Consider the following 25,259-nt stretch of genomic DNA (forward strand, 5'->3'; position numbering starts at 1 on the left):
CGGTAAACAACTCAGTATGACCAGCCCAGGTCACGACCCCGGCTCCCAGACGGACACGCTTCGGTAGCCCTAAACCCAAGGCGCGGTAAACCCCTCACGCCAGCCCCTGGCCGGACGGGACCCACACACACACACATACACAAACACGAATTAAAACAAGGAATTTCCACGGGTGTTCGAGAAGTTCACGGGCCTTCGCTATACGCGTGACGGGGCGCGGGGGGTAGAGCCTCGCCCTCGGGGTAATTCTGTACGGTGTATGACGCGTGGGTACACACACCGAGTCAATAGGCCTTACAGCAGCTCCACCTGTTAACACCGGCCGATTATAATCCCCCGAAGCCGTCTCCTTATAGCGGTAACCTGGTCATAGCGACCACCAGTCACCAGCACTCGCAGCATCGCACACCAACTACTTAACGAGGCAACCATCACCGGTCTATATCATAACGATCGCCGGACGCAATCACTGTGTAGAAAACAGCTGGCTGTAACGATCACTTCTCTACTGCAACCACCTCTCTCTACAGTGACCATCTGTTTACAACAGCTCGTTTTCTTCGGTAATCACCTCTCTATAGCGGCAGTTTGTCCATAACGACCGTCTTTCCATAATAACTACCTCTCTTTACTAGCCAATCATCTACGGTAATTACGGCAGTTACCTGTCTCACTCCCTTAACTGTACACACCAATGTGTTTACAATACCATCCACCCGTCTACAGCGACCACATGCCTATACCAACCACCTGCATACAGCGGCCACTTATCTAACTACAGCGTCCGCCGTACAGAGCGACCACCTGGATCAGACCCAACCACCTCTATACCGGCCGCTGGTTTATACGTGCTATCTGACTCAGCGACGACCTGCCCACAGCGGACACCTGTTAATAGTCTCTATACGGGCTATACCGGGCACCCGACATTGTACACACTGCTTACGTATCTACCCATATAACTCAACAACCGCTTAAACTGACCGGTGCATCTCGTTATGGGCTCAGTGTGTTACCAGAACAAGTTCACTTTCTGATACACTAAAGCAATGAAGATCATGTGATCGATGTATTCTCTACACATACACTAGCTCACAAAGATTATGGTAAACGATACAATAATACACCAGCTGAGGGGGGGTCGGGTAGATGGTACCGGTCACCAGCTGGGGAGACGACCCTGCCTCATCTCTTGTGTATAGCCGAGGTCATGGCCACATCACATCTCTCTTCAGCAATGCGTGAGGAAGGATGTGTAATGACATGAGCAACACATTCCGTGGTGTGTGGAGAATGTGGCCAAGATAAAGAAACCTTCCCTGGTACTTCTCACATGCTAGTCGCCCACCTGGTACCTCAGATGGTGCAGGAAAACACAAGGGAAATAAGTAGAGCATGAGGTACAGGGCTCTGTAGACGCACACACAACGAGATGACGACGGCAACGTACCTTGAGCAGCGAGGAAGGGCAAGGAAAACGAGAGGTTTTTGGAATTGCTGATGAGGGATTCACCTCTCTCTCTCTCTCTCTCTCTCTCTCTCTCTCTCTCTCTCTCTCTCTCTCTCTCTCTCAAATTCATAAACATCCATCCATTCATGATAACAGATCGTTAATACTGAAAAAAACGGGAAGACAAACGAGTGTAGGCTGCAATAATACCTACCGTTCATTGTATGAACATAAACAATGGTACTTTCAACACTCTTGGGTCTGGCCAATCGCTGCTTCCAGTGGATCATCACAAAGTGGTAAGATGACGTCCCACTTCATCTGACCCATGTTAGCTTCACAAGGAATCAACATCGAGCAAGAGATGTGATGGTTCGTATATAAAAAAAAAAAAGCCGCCCTTCCTTATCTTCCCTCCGTCCGTTTTCTGTGGATTCTTAACTAATGGGAGAATTACAATTGGGACAAGTTGTCAACCCCCAACGTATTAAGTTGCCACATGCCTCCATTTAGGAGATGGCAATACAGTTGCCATATACCTCAACATACAGGTACGATTCATTGCCAGTGCTCACCATATACAAGTGACTAAGTTGCCACATCCCTCCGTTTGGAAAGACTCTGTTGCCACATGCAGTGTCCGCCAAAAGGCACTGTCCGCTCCCAATATATCTCCAAAGGCAATGAAGGCGAAGGTTTCATGTGGGAGCAAGTGTACGACGCTTTCAGGGGTGGAATCATCGTACGTCTGGTCGCTCATCCTGGTGTTGCCAACAGCGCGAGCACCAGCGCCCCGCCTCGGGGCCATCTTGTGGCAAGGATGTTCTTTCTCGAACTCTCCCCCCGGCTGGCACTTCGCTATGGGAAGTTCGTCTCCGGGCGCTGTAGGTTTTCCACCTGCGTTTCAAGATAGCTGGCTCTCACCTCTCTCTCAGGAGGAGAAAGGCCCAATTCTCGTCTGGAAGCAAGAAAGATGTGGGGTACAACACGTGAGATTTCTAAGCGCACTGGATGCTCAAAATGTACAATCAGGCGATTGCTTACTGTGAACCTCTTGATCAATGCCTCGCCTCATTGAGGATATTAAGATACTACGGAACCAAAACACAGACCTAGAATACCTCGTCAAATCCATGTCCAGACGTCTGTAGATGGTAATCAGGGCCAAAGGAAATATGACGAGAGTACTAAAATGCACATGTGACATCGCCTTTGAAAATGTAGGGGAGGCGGACAATGTGTTTTTTATGCGGACACTACAACTCCATTTGGCCAGAACAAGTTGCCAGTACTCTCCCAAAATGGTCATTCTAACTGCTCCACGCCTCCAATTGGGCAGGAGCAGTTAGTTACCAGCGTTCATAAATCAGCGCATGACTCTATTTGGGCAGACCCTTTACCCAGCGGTCACCATATGGGCGTCACCAACCTGCCATATAATCATTTCGGACAGGCGAGCTGTGTGCCATTGATCGCCAAAAGAGAAATGCTCAGCCGGCGTCACACACACATCTCCACACGACTGGGTTGCCAGTGCCGTCACCAAAATTGGGCGTCACGCACTTCCCGGGTTACCAAGCTCCTTAACAGGCCAGGCTGGTGGCCTGGCACGCTCCAACAACAATGGTCAACACATTTTTATAGCATGTGAAGTGATATGGCTTCATAATAACGAAGGCCAAACTAACTTGGCTGCTGAACAAATGGAGTAAATTCAAGCCGTGAATCACACACCTCCAATAGAAAACGTAACTTTTAAGCGTAGGTTTACCCTCCAAAAAACTATTTTTCCCCCAACAGAAATGGTGAGAATTAAACATTCAAAATAATAATTATCTTCCAGAATAATGTAACCTTAGGATATGAATTATGAATGCCTACATTTTACGACTATACACAGGAGTAAGTTTAGGGTGTGTGTGTGTGTGTGTGAAGATAAATTACACACTAGTAGAGAAAAAAAATACTATATGAACCCAAGGGAAAACATTAGTTGTTTATTCTTATGGAATAAATGACTGTGGGCTGCAGTGTGGGAGGCGGGTATATACGTCTACGACTATATATATATATATATATATATATATATATATATATATATATATATATATATATATATATAATAACACTGGCATCACCGTGCAACGTTCACTACTGTGAGTCCAACATATATGGAAAATCAATTAACTTCGAGATGACATAAATAAAGAAATATGGAAAATCAATTAACTTCGAGGTTAATGAATAAATAAAAAAATAAACTACAATTCGAAACCTGGCTGAACCTTGCGCCACGGGAGGTGATGATGAACGCCACGCAGAAAATATATACAAAATATTATGACATAAAAAAAAAAGAAAAATTATAATCTTGTCCAATAAACGAAGGAGGGCCAGAGAAACCAACATGGCGTCTGTTGCCATGTATCTATGTGGGTACTGAAACCCGTCTTACCGGGGTATGAGGCATTTAAATGGATGCTGAAACCCGTCTTGACATGGTTAAAGGTTTTTAAATCGGCGCTGAAACCCGTCTTGACAGGGTTAAAGGTTTTTTTTATAATACTTATGTATCATAATCACAAGAACCAAATAATGTTCCTCGAAGTTTACACTCTAATACAGTTATCTTTAGATAAAGGTTTACTGATAGTCCAGACAGTGTTATAATTAGAAGGCCTAAATAAGAAAGCCGTGTGTGTGTGTGTGTGTGTGTGTGTGTGTGTGTGTGTGTGTTGGAACGTTGTGGGATCAAGTGGCTACAGACAGACAAGAGGTCAATGGAGACGCAATCCACACCAGGCGTATGAGACTGTCTTCCCAAACGTGTGAGTTGGGAGAGCGTTATGATGCAGTAAACCATTCCTTGACATAACCATTTCTGTCTCCCACAGTGTTTCCGACACACACTCACACTTTCCACACACACACACCCGCGAGTGTAGCCACTCGTCCGTTGCTGTTCGCATTTCGTGTGATGAGGTCATGGGAAAGGGGAGGTTGGACTTCCAGTATGGCGTAATGAACCACTAAAAGAGTACACACTTGAAGGTTTTCGAGCAAAGTCTACGGTGCAGAAAAGGACATTTACGTTAACAACAGCTTTATGTAATGGCTCGTGTACAAGGAAACTATGGCTCAGATGATCACATTATAAAACATCGACCTGTGATACGTGATTACGGGAAGACGATTTTTGTCCAGTACTTTTGAAATTAACGATAAAACGTCTTACATGGCAGTTCCCCCTCCTTCTCCCCTACAATCCAAGGGCTACAGACAATGAGGGTCGTGTAAAATACATTCTTCATTTCTTATCATTCACTATCTAATGTTTGTGTAGCCTGTTCTTCAGAGAGGACGAGTCCAGAAATACGTCCCTCTCGCGCCCTAAGCCTCTGTCGCTCGCGTGTCCTACAATAAAAAGATAAGGAAAAAGATACATTATCCACACAAGCCAGTGTGGAAACCATCTATTAAACACATATAAGGAAAAGCTGATAGATGTACACACCAGCGTGGAAGAACTCTATGAAGAACAACAATATATATATATATATATATATATATATATATATATATATATATATATATATATATATATATATATATATTCAGAGCAGCATGGAGAACATTTACCCAGCACCAGTGTCTAACTCCTCCAACAACTGTATATATATGCACCTCCGTAGATCAACTAAGATCAGACAGGACAAGAGACCATCACTCAGGGCTGCCAAGTGTGTTGGTGTGGGAGGCGAACCAAATCGTGCGGTTTCCTGATCATGTGTTGTATGCGTCTCCATAAAGGAGTAGGTGTCAGTGATCAGGGATACAGTCGTGATGTGTGGGAGATGTGCCACTTGAAAATGAACATTTGTACAGGTGGTCTTATGATCAGTAATCTCCCGAGGATACGAACCCTTGAGGATGACAGGTACGACCCCCTGAGTACGACGTTACGACCCTTGAGCACGACAGATACGATCCTTGAGCACGACGGTGCGACCTTTGAGCACGACGGTACGACACTTGAGCAAGGCGGTGTGACCCTCTGCTACGACAGCTTAGCCTTTGACCATACCTCAAAGTGATAAGCCACATCGTCATACCCCCCAGGGATGTACCGTCGTGCACAAGGTGTCGTACCGTCGTGCTCGAGGGGTTAAGATAGATCAACGAGGATGGATACAAGTGCAAACAGTACAAACTTATACAAGTGCGCACCTCCATAAAGTTAAGGATCGCAGATGGCGAGTGGATGGCTCCTGATGTAGGACAGCAAAGGACAAGTGCATGGTTCGTCTGGTACCTGAGGGTATGGTATAGCAAGACGTTGCAGGAGGTGTAGTGCGAGACGTAACTACGACAGACCTCAGTGAGGGGCCAGCCGTCTTTGACGACATGAAGCACAATCCTTAACAGCAAGATAACAACCATAGTCTCTGGAAATGGCAGTTGGTTAATAACCTCGTCAGAGACAGCGCGACCCAGCCTTAACGTTCAGTGAATCAAGTCAGATTGAGCCAAGAATTAGCGGCGGTCCTGTGGCCCGGCCCTACGGCACGCCATCAGTGATCGCCCCTTGTGGAAACGACTGGTTACTTCAAGCTCCACGATCACGTCCTCCTCATGGACCAATATCCTTTTCTTCTACGTTTTATCTACGACAACAATGCAGGCTAAGACAAGACACCGATACGATAACAGATGCCGGGACGTCCTCAGAAATGGTAAACACCGTTAACAGAAACTGCCAACGCACAACATCTCCATAAAGACGCACATCGCAACAGGAAAATGCAAAACACTTGTGTCCAAAATGGGCGAGACAAGGCACCGGGAGAGACCAGTTCGATGGGTACAAGGCGCCGCCAGATATGTGGACGGACCGACACATTAAGATATGAAGTTAAGTGGCACACCGTCTGTGTCGCGTTGCAGGTGTTGTAGAGCGTCTGTGTCGCATTGCAGCTGTTGTAGGGAGTCTGTGTCTCGCATTGCAGCTGTTGTAGGGAGTCTGTGTCTCGCATTGTAGCTATTGTAGAGAGTGTCTTGAGTTGCATAGCGTCTGTGTCGTGTTTCAGGCGTTGCAGTGTCTGTTTTGTGTTCCAGGTGTTGCACACCCGTCTGTGTTGTGTTCCAGGTGTACAGAGTGTGTGTGTTGTGTCCCTAGGTGAGGCACGGCTTGCGTTGTGTTGCACGTGTTACAGAGAACCCGCGTCATGTTCTAGGTGTTGCCCAGCGTGTGTGTTGTGTCCCAGTGCGTTGCTGTGTATATCTACAATCTAATGCGGAATACCGTGGCGCCCATGGGGCCAGTTCTGAGCCAAACGGCCGTCCGCTGGGTCTCCTGTGCAGTATATATAATGTCCATAAAAGAAAAAAGCTTTGCGGCAATGAGGTCTTCACAAGAGCTTCGTTCAAGATTTTGCTTTTAGAGTAAACGGACATTATTTCCAAGCAAAGTACTGAGTTGTAGGAGTGTTCGCAGTGAAGTTCTGGGGTGGAGGAGTGTTCACAAGAGAACGTGTCAGGAGGGGGGAGGAACCACAGGAGGAGGTGTCCAGGAGGAAGAGAACCACAGAGCAAGGTGTCTAGGATGAGGGAAGCAGCTCCCAGTCGTCCACACACTGTGGAGGTGATCTATGGCGCGGTGTGAGGCGTCTGCTGCAGGTCGCCTGGACCGGGAGGACGGGGTCGATCTGCCGTCGCAGCTCTGCATCAACACGACATCTGTACACTGAGGAGGAGGAGGAGGAGGAGGAGGAGGAGGAGGAGGAGGAGGAGGAGCGGCTCTGCAGCAACACGACATCTGTACACTGAGGAGGAGGAGGAGGAGGAGGAGGAGGAGCGGCTCTGATCCATAGTGGGCCTCCCTTATATCTGGTGACGCCAGAGGGTAGTGAGTTAGACCTGGCGTCTGCAATAGACAGATGGATTCATATTCATATCTCACAGTGAGATGGGTTTTTTTTCTGAAAACACCATTAAGAACGAAGGTACGACCCTTGAGCACGACGGTACGACCTTTGAGCACGACGGTACGACCCTTGAGCACGACGGTACGACCCTTGAGCACGACGGTACGACCCTTGAGCACGACGGTACGACACTTGAGCACGACGGACAATCCTTGGATCTGGTCTTTCTTGACCTGACCACGAAGGGTCAGGTCAAAGACCAGGCCATCATACCCAAGGGTCGTGCCGCCCGTGCTCATGGGTCGTACCCTCGCGCCTACGGGTCGTAACGTCGTGCTCAGTCAGAGGGGTTCCGGGACAGCTGCTTGACACAACAGGAGGTCGTCCGTTACGATGGGCATGTGAAGGCTTCCGAGGGACGACGCGAGCTCCAACAGACGTAAACTTTTTACGACGCACAGGATTTGAGAAAGCACGGCTCCGGTAGGCGCTGAAGCTTCTGCAGGCGGGCCAGGCTAGGGCGACAGGCCCTGGGGGCGCCCCTCAACCGCTGCTCTGGGCACAGGAAGAGTCGGTCTAGGGTCGGGGGGGTGTAAAGTGCCCGCGTCGCTTTCACTCGATTCTCTTGCGAGATCGCGGGAGAAAGCTGGGAAGCCATGGAATTACATTATGGGTACAGTCACACTGAATTACCTTCAGGATACAGTGGTGACGAGAGCCTGCAAGACGAGGAATTACATTAGGGATTGTTATAATGAAAGCTGGGGAAACAAGGAACCACACTGAGGGTATACAATCAACTAACTTATACCTTGTTTATGACAAGCAAACGAGGCCAAAAATGTATCTGTGGTTAAGGTGAATCAATAAATGATGGAAAAGGGAAGGAAACTACTGTTGGCATACAATAGTAGTTCAGGGACGAAACTACCTAGATTTCCACGACGCTAACGAGACCCCACGTACGTGTCTTGAAATGTGTGCAGCGTGCCACACCTTCATCTGGGCACCAGAGCAATACACACGCGTGCCCAACCTGACGTACAGCATAACCAACTGATTCCAGCACAGCGTCCCGGGTCACCCAGGGGGCCTGATCACGGGGGTAAATAAGGCGAGGAAAGAACCTTGACCTGCATCTCCGGGGCACGAAGAAGACCCCCCGTCCTGCCCCAGTACTGAGAAGCCCCGTCCTGCCCCAGTACTGAAAAGCCCCGTCCTGCCCCAGTACTAAGATGCCCCGTCCTGCCCCAGTACTGAGAAGCCCCGTCCTGCCCCAGTACTGAGAAGCCCCGTCCTGCCCCAGTACTGAGAAGCCCCGTCCTGCCCCAGTACTGAGAAGCCCCGTCCTGCCCCAGTACTGAGAAGCCCCGTCCTGCCCCAGTACTGAGAAGCCCCCGTCCTGCCCCAGATGGGTATCCTGCAGTGCCCTGCCTGCCACATGCAGGAGCCTTCCAGCCCCTCCGTCCAGGACAGCGAGGCAACACCAGCATGTATGCAGTCTTGGTCTACGAGGAACGCGTGTACGAGACCGAAACACGTCTGACAGAGCGGGTCAACAAAACATCAACACGTCTGACAAAGCGGGTCACACACACACACACCGTACTTTCTGCTCCTTACGAGTACATAACATGGCCCACAGTGGGCATTAAGCGGAGGCGCCCGTAATGTGTGGTGGCTGCACGCACGTAAGTCCCTCTCCATCTCATTAATCACCTCACAGTCACGTGTGCAGAGCCGCGTATCCAGTAGTGTGGAGGCAGACGTATGGCCTCATCTGCATCCCGCTGCACACCTGCACCATATACGCGCGTGGAGACACGGTCGGTAGGTGTGTTCTTATCTTTTGACACGACCTTGGCGACATGTGTTTTATCAGGCGGTATATCTGTCTTCCTTGCCCCTCGCGGGGCCGCATCCATCATGCGGGAGCCTCGCCCACGGTGAACACCGTCACAGATAACGTGGGCGGAGGATTAGGGGCTTGTGGCGAGAATTATATCATCGGGTATTGCATGCATTCGCTGCCATGGACGGCTCGCTGTGCCCCGTGTGTGTGTGTGTGTGTGTTGCTCCTCCAGCAAGAGCATTATCTCCACACTATGTCAAGCTTCCAGGCAAGCGCACCGCGTCCCAAAACATCTCAAGTCTACGGCAAGCACAATATGTCCAATGTACGCCCACAGTACGTCAAGACTGGATGAAGTACAGTATGTCCAGAGTATGGCAAGGTTCCAGCAAGTAAAATATGGCCGCAATATGTCAAGGTTCCAGCATGAACAGCAGGTTCTGTGTCAACATCGCAGCAAGTACAATATGTCCAGATCACAGTACAGAATACCTGCAGAAAGTACAATATGTCCACACTAGGTTAATACCTATACAGTGTCCACAATGTGAACATGGACTTGTACCACATGTGTGCAGTTCCCTTCTAAGTACGCTCCCGAACCCTCGTTCAGGCTGGCGAACAAACACAGACACTGGCGCAGTCTTCTTCAGTGAACGTCCGAACAAATAAACAAATACATTATAGATAAGCAAAAACACTCTAACCACCAGGCACGTTACTTGCCCCGAGAATAATAATAATAATAATAATAATAATAATAATAATAATAATAATAATATTATTATTATTATTATTATTATTATCATTATTATCATTATTACTAATATCATTATCATAATTACAATGATAAATTGAGTTTTGTAATGAAGAAAACAATGACTAAATTAGAAAGTAAAAGTTAAAGTTTTGAAAAGCTATACACACGAATGAATAACAGTGAGCCACAAGGAGGTATATTGGGACCTTCTTGGTTTTATGACACCTTTAACCCGATCACAGAGACACATGTTCCATATGAGAAGTGGACGGAGTTATAGATCAATCCGTCTGTCTGTCATACATATGTATACCGTCATGATGTATACATGGTGTGAGCGTGGGATAAGCATGCAAACACAAACGATTAATTCACATGCACACAGCATTAATGACCATGAGTCAACACGGGCCAGCCCAGGGTCTCGGACCCGCATGGATTCGAATGCCGGGCGTAGCAGTCGGCCAACATCCAACCCAGGCGTTCATCCTCCCCCTCGAGGCTGGTCGATAAATGGGTACCTGCCTTAAGATGGTGTGTGTGTGTGTGTGTGTGTGTGTGTAATCACAGTAATTACAGTAATCACACTCACAAAACAGAAGGAAGCCGTGTTTTGAGAACGGAAAAAAGCTCTTTTCAACATACAAGTCACATCTTATCGTCTATATTATCAAGAATTTCGACCTAATCGTCCATAGTCGGGTCACGCAAAGCATTCTTTTCGTTCAGGTTTGACCTGTGGGGCTGAAAGTTTCACAGCGCTTTAGACCCGTCCATCAACATCCACCTGGCAACCCTGGACACTTTTTTTTCGACCACTGGGGACGATGCAACCAACACAGCCCTCACTCCATGGTCCACTACGATGTACGTGGATCAGGCGCGAGGCCATTATTCCAGACATGAACCAGTTCCAGAGAGACAGTGATCCGACACTGTACGAGAGCGGCGGCATGAAGGGTTCACGAGACAGATTCGAAGCTTCACGAAACAATTGACTCGATGATTCACGAGACTCGTGATACGATACCCCACGAAGCTGTGGTCTTCGCTGCCTCACAGGAGCTCACTACGAGGAGAGGGGAGTTACTCGAAGCTTCATGGGGGAAATAATGAGATGATGAACCACTGTCCAGAGGCGTCCGTCCCACACACACACACACACATGCATAACGTCATGCTCAGGAGCCTTCTGCCCTCGCATGGCACCAGGCTAGCAACTGCGGCGCCGCATGCGGGCCCGTCATCAGGGAACACGCCCGGAGCGGGGCAAGTGGCCATACCCAGCCACAATTATACTAATCTATGCGACGCCATATTGGTCCATTCCTTCGGTCCCGATATTACCCAAATACGGAGGACGACTTGTTAAGTGTTGCTAGTTCGTGTATGTCAGACAACCCTGGAATAATTGCTGGTCATATCCATATTTTGTACTAAATCATATATATATATATATTTTTCTTTCTTTCAAACTATTCGCCATTTCCCGCATTAGCGAGGTAGCGTTAAGAACAGAGGACTGGGCCTTTGAGGGAATACCCTCACCTGGCCCAATTCTCTGTTCCTTCTTTTGGAAAATTAAAAAAAAACCGAGAGGGGAGGATTTCCAGCCCCCCGCTCCCTCCCCTTTTAGTCGCCTTCTACGACACGCAGGGAATACGTGGGAAGTACTCTTAATCCCCTATCCCCAGGGATAATATATATATATATATATATATATATATATATATATATATATATATATATATATATATATATATATATACACGACCTTTGACATGACCCTTAAGAGTAGGGGTCAAAGGCTAGGTCATCATACCCAAAGGTCGTACCTTCGTGCTCAAGTGTAGTACCGCCACGCCCCATGATCGTACCGTCATGCCCCATGATCGTACCGTCACGCCCCATGATCGTACCGTCATGCCCCATGATCGTACCGTCACGCCCCATGATCGTACCGTCATGCCCCATGATCGTACCGTCATGCCCCATGATCGTACCGTCACGCCCCATGATCGTACCGTCACGCCCCATGATCGTACCGTCACGCCCCATGATCGTACCGTCACGCCCCATGATCGTACCGTCACGCCCCATGATCGTACCGCCACGCCCCATGATCGTACCGTCACGCCCCATGATCGTACCGTCACGCCCCATGATCGTACCGCCACGCCCCATGATCGTACCGTCACGCCCCATGATCGTACCGTCATGCCCGATGATCGTACCGTCACGCCCCGTGATCGTACCGTCACGCCCCATGATCGTACCGTCACGCCCCATGATCGTACCGTCATGCCCCATGATCGTACCGTCACGCCCCATGATCGTACCGTCATGCCCGATGATCGTACCGTCACGCCCCATGATCGTACCGTCACGCCCCATGATCGTACCGTCACGCCCCATGATCGTACCGTCACGCCCCATGATCGTACCGTCATGCCCCTTGAATGTACCGCCACGCCCCATGATCGTACCGTCACGCCCTTCATAACAACGAGCTACTGCACTGAAAATGAACCTGGATCTATACACGTCTCATACCTGGCGATACGTGACCCAGCTGGACCTGGACACGGGTTCTAGTCTTACAATCACGTGTCCAGCGAGACAACAGCTTGTTCAAAAACACGATAGAATCAGAAGCCTGCGATAGCGAACCATCGCGGCTCACTGATAAGAGAGATAGGAGTGGTAGGATGCCTGGCTCTGTCCTATAGCAAGGAAGGGGCGGGAGATGAGGAGGGAGAGTGCCAGGGGGGAGGGGGAGGGGGGGCGATAACGGGCGCCGCGAGGGAGGGATAAGACAGGAGAGTAGAGAGAGAGAGAGAGAGAGAGAGAGAGAGAGAGAGAGAGAGAGAGAGAGAGGAACACAACACTGTGGATGTCTATACAATAGGTAAGTATTCTCTCATCTCTCTCTCTCTCTCTCTCTCTCTCTCTCTCTCTCTCTCTCTCTCTCTCTCTCTCTCTCTCTCTCTCTCTCCCTACATCAACTCATAATACAATCATACATTACAATTATACATCTACTACACCCCTACTAAACACTAAGTGGCGATTGACCTGGGGAAACTGTCCATAACCTTGACAATAACCATGGATCAAAATGACGCTTCCCCCCCCGCTTGTTTACCGACCTTCAAACACCGACTTTGAAAATACCGTTTTTTTTTTCCTTCCAAAGTTCATCTCACGAAAGAAGACAAATATACAACACGTTACCGCCAGCCAATACGGGACACTCTCCTGGCTACGCGTCGACAGCAGATGGGGCCAATAAATCACTCTTTTGTCCCCTCGTCACAGTGCTGATATTCCAACGCGTCGTAGGGAACGCCGTTCAGGGGAAAACGAACCGAAGGGCGAAACAGGTGGCTATATCTAATTGGATTCGGCCAGCAAGCTGAGGGGCAGAATACAATTAACTGTGGATTCCACCTATACAGAGAGGCCAAGCCTGCGTGATGGAATGGTCACATATGGTCCCCTGTACCACACACACACATGATGGTCACTCCCTGCCTCCCTCCACCAGAGCGAACCTGGTAAACACAGACCACCGGTTGTGTGACTACAATCGATTTGATAATGATAGATGACCCCCCAGACTACATCACACCCGACAGGCAAGTGACACCCACACACCCCACTGCCTCAAGGGGTGGAGGAGGAGGCAAGCTACAGCCATCAGACGGTGCGAAAGGAAACAAGAAAATGACAGTTACTTGTTTACGAAAGGGCTACGTCTCTTTGTTGTATATCAACTGACTGTTATATTTCTCTCTTGTGTCTCCCCTGATGATGATGTGATTATTACACGAAAGTGCACTAGGGAACTTTCTTTCCTTTTTCCCCCGTGGACTCACAGGAAGTCTATAATCTGGCCATCCGTGAGACAACAACACATCAGGAACACTAATAACTGCCATGAGAAGAGGCAGCGAGAGACCGGGCCATTCCTCACAGCCTGCGCCCATGCTACGGTCGGCCAGTGAGGGTTGGTGGTGGGGGCTGGGGGCAGTGTGGTGTGGGCTGGGCTGAGCTGTGGTTTGGGCAGAGGTGGACGAAGGATGGGTTAGTGAAGTGGTGGCCAATCCTGCAGATCTAGCCTGATAGGGAGGATATAAAACATGATCTTCTCTCCATATTCAGACTAACAGTCTTATCTCTCCCTCGAAGGTAAACTTCAAGCCTTCTTCTTAAGTAACATATATCCCTCAACTTGGAGGACGACCCCCCAAGATACATACATATATATATATATATATATATATATATATATATATATATATATATATATATATATATATATATATATATCCCTGGGGATAGGGGAGAAAGAATACTTCCCACGTATTCCTTGCGTGTCGTAGAAGGTGACTAAAAGGGGGAAGGAGAGAGAGGCTGGAAATCCTTCCCTCTCGTTTTTTTTTCTTTAATTTTCCAAAAGGGGAACAGAGAAGGGGGCCAAGTGAGGATATTTCCTCAAAGGCTCAGTCCTCTGTTCTTAGCGCTACTTCACTAATGCGGAAAATGGCAAATAGTATGAAGAAAAATATATATGCATATATCAAAACCGAGTATTACGTAACTCTAAAGACTAACAAATAATAAAGAGTTAACATAAAGAAAAACAGAATGAGGGAAAACACTTAGATCGAGGCAAACAAAAGACCATCCACTGCAAACAATACAACAAAACCAACCCCCATAAGCAAACACTGCAAAACCACAACCCTTCAGCCAAACCAACATGATAAGCAAACAATACGCCCAATCCAACATCTATAAGCAAACAACACAAACGAGAACACCAGAAAGTATACACGGTGTTGTTCCTCGGCAAACAAGTTGTGTGGAGGTGCAGAAAACCGCTCTTCGTGGGCAAACAACACGCCACAGCCCTCGTATCGCTAGGACACACGTACAGCGCCGCATCTGACCAGCTACAGCGAGACAACGAACCATCTTCAGCGATGGTCGAGGTCGAGTGTTGAGGAAAACAGGGTTTGGGAGAGCGACTGTGTTTTCCAGTGTCACTCGAGGTCATCATGGTGTGCGTATGTCACTGTTGCCTGTGTTGTGATGTGGACGGAAAACGTAAGGATGGAGTTGGCCCAGTTCATGTGGTCCCTAGATCGAAGTTTGTCGCTGGTCAACGGAGTGGCCAGCAGGCCCCTCGCTCCTGCCCAACCAAAGACCACCCCAGTGGAGTGCCCAGACCATTGAGGTGTGACTGTAATGGATGTATTTACGTTTCGCTCTGCAGGTGTGGAGCGTCTGTGGCCGCCAGGAAGAGGGCGAGTGTTCTGCGTGTGTGTGTGTGTGTGTGTGTGTGTGTGTGTGTGTGTGTGTGTGTGTGTGCTGTTTTTCTGATTTTGTTTTTAGAAATATAAATCTGTATTTAAACTGAGAAAAAAAACTACGCCTTTTGTTTTTTCTTTCAAGTCAAACGTGAAGTCAAACAAGAAGGAAGCCAGGGATGCAGACGAAGTCAAAATGATGTTCTTTTGGGTTATACTTAACAGATGATGCTGAAGTGCTACTTAACAGATGATGCTGAATTGTTACTTAACAGATGATGCTGAATTGTTACTTAACTGATAATGCTGAATTGTTACTTAAATGATGATGCTGAATTGTTACTTAACTGATGATGCTGAATTGTTACTTAACTGATGATGCTGAATTGTTACTTAACTGATGATGCTGAATTGTTACTTAACTGATGATGCTGAATTGTTACTTAACTGATGATGCTGAATTGTTACTTAACAGATCATGCTGAAGCGTTACTTAACAGAGCATGCTGAAGTTATTACCTGGACGCCAGTACTTAATCCCTTACACCCACCTGTTTATCACTTACATCCACCTGTTTATCCCTTACACCCACCTGTTTATCACTTACACCCAACTGTTTATCCCTTACACCCACCTGTTTATCACTTACACCCACCTGTTTATCCCTTACACCCACCTGTTTATCTCTTACACCCACCTGTTTATCCCTTACACCCACCTGTTTATCACTTACACCCACCTGTTTATCCCTTACACCCACCTGTTTATCACTTACACCCACCTGTTTATCCCTTACACCCACCTATTTATCACTTACACCCACCTGTTTATCTCTTACACCCACCTGTTTATCACTTACACCCACCTGTTTATCACTTACACCCACCTGTTTATCTCTTACACCCACCTGTTTATCCCTTACACCCACCTGTTTATCACTTACACCCACCTGTTTATCACTTACACCCACCTGTTTATCACTTACACCCACCTGTTTATCTCTTACACCCACCTGTTTATCACTTACACCCACCTGTTTATCACTTACACCCACCTGTTTATCACTTACACCCACCTGTTTATCACTTACACCCACCTGTTTATCTCTTACACCCACCTGTTTATCACTTACACCCACCTGTTTATCACTTACACCCACCTGTTTATCACTTACACCCACCTGTTTATCACTTACACCCACCTGTTTATCACTTACACCCACCTGTTTATCACTTACACCCACCTGTTTATCACTTACACCCACCTGTTTATCACTTACACCCACCTGTTTATCACTTACACCCACCTGTTTATCACTTACACCCACCTGTTTATCACTTACACCCACCTGTTTATCCCTTACACCCACCTGTTTATCACTTACACCCACCTGTTTATCTCTTACACCCACCTGTTTATCTCTTACACCCACCTGTTTATCCCTTACACCCACCTGTTTATCTCTTACACCCACCTGTTTATCTCTTACACCCACCTGTTTATCCCTTACACCCACCTGTTTATCACTTACACCCACCTGTTTATCACTTACACCCACCTGTTTATCACTTACACCCACCTGTTTATCACTTACACCCACCTGTTTATCTCTTACACCCACCTGTTTATCCCTTACACCCACCTGTTTATCTCTTACACCCACCTGTTTATCACTTACACCCACCTGTTTATCACTTACACCCACCTGTTTATCACTTACACCCACCTGTTTATCACTTACACCCACCTGTTTATCTCTTACACCCACCTGTTTATCTCTTACACCCACCTGTTTATCACTTACACCCACCTGTTTATCTCTTACACCCACCTGTTTATCTCTTACACCCACCTGTTTATCTCTTACACCCACCTGTTTATCACTTACACCCACCTGTTTATCTCTTACACCCGCCTGTTTATATGCTCTGGGTTATGTAAACCTGCTCAAGTGTCGGGTTGCAGCTTATCTGGAGTCTATGGTAACTTGAGGCGACGGACGGACCAGAGCTTTACGATAGACAATCTTACATAAACAGTACTAGAGAAAACACACACACACACACACACACACACACAGACACACAGACACACACACACACACACACACACATATGCTTTAGCTGGATTCGAAGCTGACGTACAGAGATTTAAAGCAACACGTTAGCAACATACATCCATCAAATTTCTGATGAAACAAGAGACAAACAAAGAAACAAAGAAATACTTGAATAATACAAGGCGTCATACAGTGTGAGTCAAGAAGGTTCTTATCTGTTTCGAGTCGACCAGTCTGTGAGCCCAACCTCTTCGACCTGTCGACCAGTCTGAGCCTAACCCCTCCGACCAGTCTGAGGCTAACCTCTCCGACCAGTCGACCAGTCTGAACCTAATCTCTCCGACCATTCGACCAGTCTGAACCTAACCTTTCCAGCCAGTCGACCAGTCTGAACCTAACCTCTCCGACCATTCGAAGAGTCTGAACCTAATCTCTCCGACCATTCGACCAGTCCGAACCTAACCTCTCCGACCAGTCTGAACGTAACCTCTCCGGCCAGTCGACCAGTCTGAACCTAATCTCTCCGACCATTCGACCAGTCTGAACCTAACCTCTCCGGCCAGTCGACCAGTCTGACCGCAGTCATCAACAAGAGAGGTGAGGGTCTACGATGGGTCAGGGCTTGTGGTGTAGGGGGGAGGGGGGGGGTACCACCTACCCAGACACCCCCCCCTCTTGCATACCTCAGCCACTCCCTCATGACCTCTGACCCCCGACACTTACCCCTCTCCTCGTGCCGGTCTGAGTGGCACTCCAGGCTGTTAGGGTCCGCACTTCTGGTGCTACCCGCCGCCACCCCACACATCTCTACCTCCCTCAGTCAGTCCCTCTCACCTTCGACTCCTTCTCCCACCTTCATCGCCAGTGTACCCGCGCCACCCTACACGTCTTTACCTCCCTCGGTCAGTCCCTCTCACCTTCGACTCCTTCTCCCACCTTCATCGCCTTCCCCGTGTCTCTACCACCATCTTCGCCCGCCTCCCTGTGGGACACCTTAGCGCAGGATAATCTGACCTTCTCTCTACAAATATCTACATCTTCTTCCTCTAAGATATTCATCTATTTCTATATCAAAATCAACATCAGCAACTCTAATTAGAGCATCTTCAGAATCACTATACACACACACACCCACACACACACACACACACACACACACACACACACACATATATATATATATATATATATATATATATATATATATATATATATATATACATGACACTTGTATTTTCGTTACCGTAACCTAAAACATTTTCATATCTTGTGGTAATATTTCTGTCCACTCTGTTTCTATCTTGATGTTTTGACATTAATTTCTGTCTGTCTACCCGTCTATTTCCTGTCCACCGGTCCATGTCTATCCTTGTATTCTCTGTCTACCAGTGTATGGCCCTCCGTCTTGCTTATGTCCACCTGTATATGTCCACCCGTCGACTCTCTGTCCAACAGTCTACGTCCAACCGTCCAATCCCTGTCCATCTCCGTCTATTCAGCGTTAAACACACCATTAAGACCACTTCCCTCTTCAACATCTCTACCATTCCTGCCTTACGATGTTTCTTCTCGTAGTTTATTCTACTTTTCCTCAGTTCCCGGATCCCTCTACCTTCATCATCACGAAATACACACACACACACACACACACACACACACACACACACACCACAGACAGACAGACAGACAACACACACACACACACACACACCTATATATATATATATATATATATATATATATATATATATATATATATATATATATATATATATATATTGGAGTGAAAGGTACTACATGGAGAAGAACTACATATGGGTGAGAGACGGTGTCTTAATGGACGAGCTGAACACACCGTCTGGAGAAGCCAGCGTCAGTGGGGAAGTAACAGTGTCTGAGACAGTGGGAGGGAGACGGGTTTAACGACCACTGTCAAACACCTACCCCGCCGTCCACACGATCACCGGACAGGACATCAATCTCAATATTGTAATCATAACAAGGATGGGAATCTCACTTCACGTTCAATATATATTTGCAGCAAAGTTTGATAAGAGGGAAAAAAGGGAAATGATAATGTCGTTTCTTTTGTAAGGACGAAGTATCTGCTGTCATATGTGTGTGTGTGTGTGTGTGTGTGTGTGTGTGTGTGTGTGTGTGTGTATGTGCATCATCCAGGCAGGCTATGTGAGGGCCACCACGACCGCATTTCTGGCCAGGGAGTGGCGGCTTCGGGTGCTGGTGCTGGCACCCCCGGCAGCGCCACCAGGCGGGCGGTAGAACCGCGTCAGGAAGAAGGAGGAGGAGGAGGTGGGTTCTGCACGACGGTGACCGACCAGGCGTCCATCCCCGACAACCGTCGAGAGAGAGAGAGAGAGAGAGAGAGAGAGAGAGAGAGAGAGAGAGAGAGAGAGAGAGAGAGAGAGACAACCATAAATAATTTCCAAATCTCCAACGTCCATATGTATAAGACTTCACTAAAGCATACTGGGGAATATTTATATCAAAGACATGATGCGGAAATGACTTAGCGATCATCAATTACATCCAAATGCTTGGAACAGGATATAAATAAAAGCTATGAATCAGGCTCGAACACTCTAATATATCATGTCTAAACGAGTGACGCTCCCGGACGTCAAGTTGGACCATTATACACACTTGGCAAGGTGGCTGCTGCTGCTGCGTCCTGTGATTGCTGTGTTGGCGTCGGCAACTGAACGGTGGCTGGACCGTTGTGGTGTTGTGTCTGTTTCTTTCCCTACACCGCTAAGCTTTCGAACTCTTTACCTTCTCATGTCTTACCTAACACCTGCCACCTGACCCCTTTTTAAAAGACAGGTATACCAACCTCCTCCAAAGGTCTCAGATTAACTTCTCGTTCCTCCTTCCTTCATAAGTCTCCTTTTGTCGTTTCCGTCTACATCCCAACCATAATGACATCGAACCCGGCCCTCTGGTGCGCACCTCAGGTTCGCACGCCTGCTGGAGGAAAGCCACAGAAAGCGTCGACAGTTCCTCACGTCGTGCTGGACCTGCTCCTGACCAGGAGGACAGGCTGCAGGACTCGACCTTCTGAGTGTACCTCAGATGGAAGAAGGAATGAAAACAAGAGTTCGAACAGGTCAATCCTCGAGTTGGTGTCGCTCGCAAATCATCCACGGGAACCCCGAGTGTGGCTTGTCGAGGGCCAATCCTATCCCTGTGGACTGATTACAACTTGGGACTGAACAGTCGTCTGCTGAAGTGCGGGTGCAGCGCTGACAAGAACCAAAAGACATGGAAAATGATTTGCCCGTCTATTTAACATGGTAGACTCAACCATTCTACACCAACGAACCACGAAGAGCTTCCTGTCTCTATACAATAAAGATTCCATCTTTTTTTTCATCCTGTCGTGGTTAACTGGGTTCATGACAGCCATGCAAAGACAAAAGGGAGGTACATATATATATTCGCAAAACCATCCCAGGGAAATGAAGACCTGATATAAACTGCTGCCGGCTGCAAAATATGGAAAATAAAATGTTCTTTCAAACCATGGGGGCCTTTTTTTTTCATTTCATTTTTTTTCATTTTTATGTTCTCTCTGACACAGTTTTTTTCTCGAGCGCTGCTGACTTTAAAAAAAGCGACTAAAATCTGGGGTGCAATGTGGCGATATCCTCTCTCTCTCTCTCTCTCTCTCTCTCGAGGTGACTGGAAATAACCTTATTCCATATCAACGAAGAGATGTTTGTCCAAGTGAAGGGCATACAGTTATGTGCCTGCCTACACCTGACACTGATACAACCACAGGTTTACCTAACAAGTAAAAGCACACACGTATCAAGACACATATAAACACATGAAGACACATGTACACACACATGACGGCACATACCCACACATGAAGACACATATACACACATGACGGCACATATCCACACATGAAGACACATATACACACATGACGGCATATATCCACAAATAGAGACACATATATACACATGAAGACACATATACACACATGACGGCACATATCCACACGAAGACACATACACACACATGAAGACACACATATACACACACATGAAGACACATAATCACACATGAAGACACATATAAACACATGAAGACATATACACACAAGAAGGCACATACACACATGAAGACACATATACACACATGAAAGGATGCACAACATAAACACACGAAAACTTACAATACAAATATGCTAATAATAATAATAATAATAATAATAATAATAATAATAATAATAATAATAATATCTATAACCATCTCTCACACTTCACCTAAAAGCGAGAGAGACTTTTCAACAACACCTCAAGTTAAACCCATTCTTATCTCTTCCTTATAAGCCCGGATCTCGTTACGAGCCAGCCGCGCCGGTAACGACCCTCCAGTCATTACTTCCTCTGTTACTGTCCCATTACTACCCCCCGTCATCAACCACCCACACCTTCCATTACCCCCCCCAACCTAGCCCCCTCATCAACCATCCATGGCGACCACCTACCAACAACCCATCAACCCGAGGGCCATCCATTACCACCCTCCCCCAACCCTACCCCTTTCTCTTGCGCTACCATCACCATGCGTCACCATCCATGATCAATTACTCCCACTCCATCATCTGTTATCCTCCTCCATCTACAGTCTCCATCACTATCACCATCACCATCACCCTGGCTCCACACTCACTCAATAATGTTTTTCTCCCCAACACTCACCCCTGGGAAAGCGCGCCCACTCACATGAACTACTTAACGAGCCGTTGTTCGCTTGTTCCCGACGCCATCCCTCGTCATAGCGGGATAAAGGATTCGTCTATAGTATTACTACTACTACTACTACTACTACCACCACTGCTACTATAACTATTACTACTACTACTACTACTACTACTACAGCTACTACTAATACAGCTACCACTACTACTACTTCTACTGCTACTACTACAGATACTACTACTACTGCTACCATTACTCGCCTACTACTACCACCACTACTACTACTACCACTACAGCCACTAGCACTACAACTACTACTAAGTAAGCTAGTAACAGAAAGGAGAGACCATGAGTATGGATGGGTGCGAGTGTGATGACTTGGTCTCCACTTCGAACCCCCCACAACCCGCTGGGTCGTGATTCGAGAAAAGGATTACGACCTTAATACCTCTGAGCTCCTGCAGCTGCAGGGTAAGGTGTGCTCCACTGAGGGCAGGAGAGTCTTTGAAGGGGATGTGCTCCTCTCCGTCCACACACGACTGTCTGACCTCTCAACACACACACACACACACACACACACACACACCGTCCAGCAATGGGATTGCATCACGTACTGTCCCACGGAACGGGATAAGGGAGCGGGATCATGCAGGAGGGTGAATGGACTCCCACGTCGCTCCCATGAACCTGGGTGTGTGTGTGTGTGTGTGTGTGTGTGTGTGGACCGCTCCGTCTCCTTATCCTCCTCCCACGCTCGCTCCTGCCTTACCTCTACACACACACACACACCCTCACCTACCCTCTAGCTCAGCTGAGGAGGCTCTTCCACAACCTGCAGTCGACTACCTGGGGTGGGCCAGGACGAGAGAGAGAGAGAGAGAGAGAGAGAGAGAGAGAGAGAGAGAGAGAGAGAGAGAGAGAGAGAGAGAGAGAGAGCGACGTAGGAGGGGGACTACAGATAAGACATTAATAAAGGGATAGTTCACACTATCATGTCAGTCGATCACTCCGACCAGTTGCTGGCCTTCCCATGCGGGAGGAAGGCAGGTCGACCACGTTATGACCAGGAGACCCCCCGCAGGTGACCCTGTTGCGCAGGATATCAAACACAATATAACAAGGAAGACTCGATATAATAACCACGATATCATTATAACAGTGCGTGTGTGTGTGTGTGGGGGGGGGGGGGGGGGGAAGACCTCCCAAACCATCGTAAGGTGTACGTAAGGTAAGGTAAGGTGCCAGACCCAGCTGTGGGGATAGAAGACCTCCCAAACCATCGTAAGGTATACGTAAGGTAAGGTAAGGTGCCAGACCCAGCTGTGGGGGGGGGGAAGACCTCCCAAACCATCGTAAGATATACGTAAGGTAAGGTAAGGTGCCAGACCCAGCTGTGGGGGTAGACGACCTCCCAAACCATCGTAAGGTATACGTAAGGTAAGGTAAGGTGCCAGACCCAGCTGTGGGGGTAGAAGACCTCCCGAACCATAGTAAAGGTATACGTAAGGTAAGGTAAGGTGCCAGACCCAGCTGTGGGGGTAGAAGACCTCCCAAACCATCGTAAGGTATACGTAAGGTAAGGTAAGGTGCCAGACCCAGCTGTGGGGGTAGAAGACCTCCCGAACCATAGTAAAGGTATACGTAAGGTAAGGTCCCAGACCCAGCTGTGGGGGTAGAGGACCTCCCGAATCATAGTAAGCTCTATCAACCGTATCGTGAACCAGCTGCAGGTCCTGAGGGACCGGTCCTCAGCACACCAGCTGCAGGTCCTGAGACATCTGTGGCGGAAACTAAGATATCGGGGAAGAGCCGTCGAAGTATAAGGATGGTGTGTGTGTGTGTGTGTGTGTGTGTGTGTGTGTGTGTGTGTGTGTGTGTGTGGCGGAGGAGGAGGAGGAGTGACCCGGCGTGAGGAGGACGGTTGAATAATGCACGAGGATCAGACGGGATCCCTGGAACGGATCTCCGAGAGCTTGTAACCCTCCGTACGGGTGCACTCTACACTCTTTAATCCTGTCCCTCCCACTCTCTCTCCCATCTCTCCTCTCCATCCTTCCTTTCCACACACACACACACTCTCTCTCCCTTCCTTCCCCTCTTCCAGCCAATTCCTTCCTCCCGCTCCCTCCGACCGACCACAAAGTGGAGAGTCGCTATTTTAGTCGCTGGAGGAGAAGCTTAATGTCCAGGTCTTGAGTTACACAAGCAAGTCTAGATTCCCATCTCGAGCCCTTCATGCTGCAGTCACATCCCCCCCTCGCCGGGGGGGCAACACTTACACAGGAAGAGTTGCACTCTCCTGAAATTATTTTACGGTTCCGAGGTCACGACTCTTGATGACCTGAGGTCAGGTTATCTGCTGGAGGACAGTACATGGGAAGGACAGATAACACAAGACCTGATGGTCTATGACCAGGTTATCTGCTGGAGGACAGTACATGGGAAGGACAGATAACACAAGACCTGATGGTCTATGACCAGGTTATCTGCTGGAGGACAGTACATGGGAAGGACAGATAACACAAGACCTGATGGTCTATGACCAGGTTATCTGCTGGAGGACAGTACATGGGAAGGACAGATAACACAAGACCCGATGGTCTATGACCAGGTTATCTGCTGGAGGACAGTACATGGGAAGGACAGATAACACAAGACCTGATGGTCTATGACCAGGTTATCTGCTGGAGGACAGTACATGGGAAGGACAGATAACACAAGACCTGATGGTCTATGACCAGGTTATCTGCTGGAGGACAGTACATGGGAAGGACAGATAACACAAGACCTGATGGTCTATGACCAGGTTATCTGCTGAAGGACAGTACATGGGAAGGACAGATAACACAAGACCTGATGATCTATGACCAGGTTATCTGCTGGAGGACAGTACATGGGAAGGACAGATAACACAAGACCTGATGATCTATGACCAGGTTATCTGCTGGAGGACAGTAACACTGTCTCACATTCCCACAGTCGGTGGACAGATAAAAGGACGGTAAGCACACGGGAGTGGAAGGTCTGGGGCGGCCAGGACCTGGGGCGCCAGATGGACGAGAACGACCCTGGCGGAGGCTCGGCTGCAGGACCGTGCACTCCAGGTCGAGGATGTGCTGGGCCGGGCTGGCTTCTGGGACGAGAGGAAGTGCTCCTGTGACGTGC

General features: G+C 48.0%; 1 protein-coding gene across 1 annotated transcript in view; it reads right to left on the reverse strand.

Annotated features, from left to right (window-relative positions):
• Positions 1-25,259, reverse strand: part of LOC139767296 (uncharacterized) — a 494,688-nt gene that overhangs the window by 250,193 nt on the left and 219,236 nt on the right. The gene's annotated exons all lie outside the window — the stretch shown is intronic.

The sequence above is a fragment of the Panulirus ornatus genome, chromosome 59, assembly GCF_036320965.1.
Source record: "Panulirus ornatus isolate Po-2019 chromosome 59, ASM3632096v1, whole genome shotgun sequence".
NCBI classification, from domain to species: domain Eukaryota; kingdom Metazoa; phylum Arthropoda; class Malacostraca; order Decapoda; family Palinuridae; genus Panulirus; species Panulirus ornatus.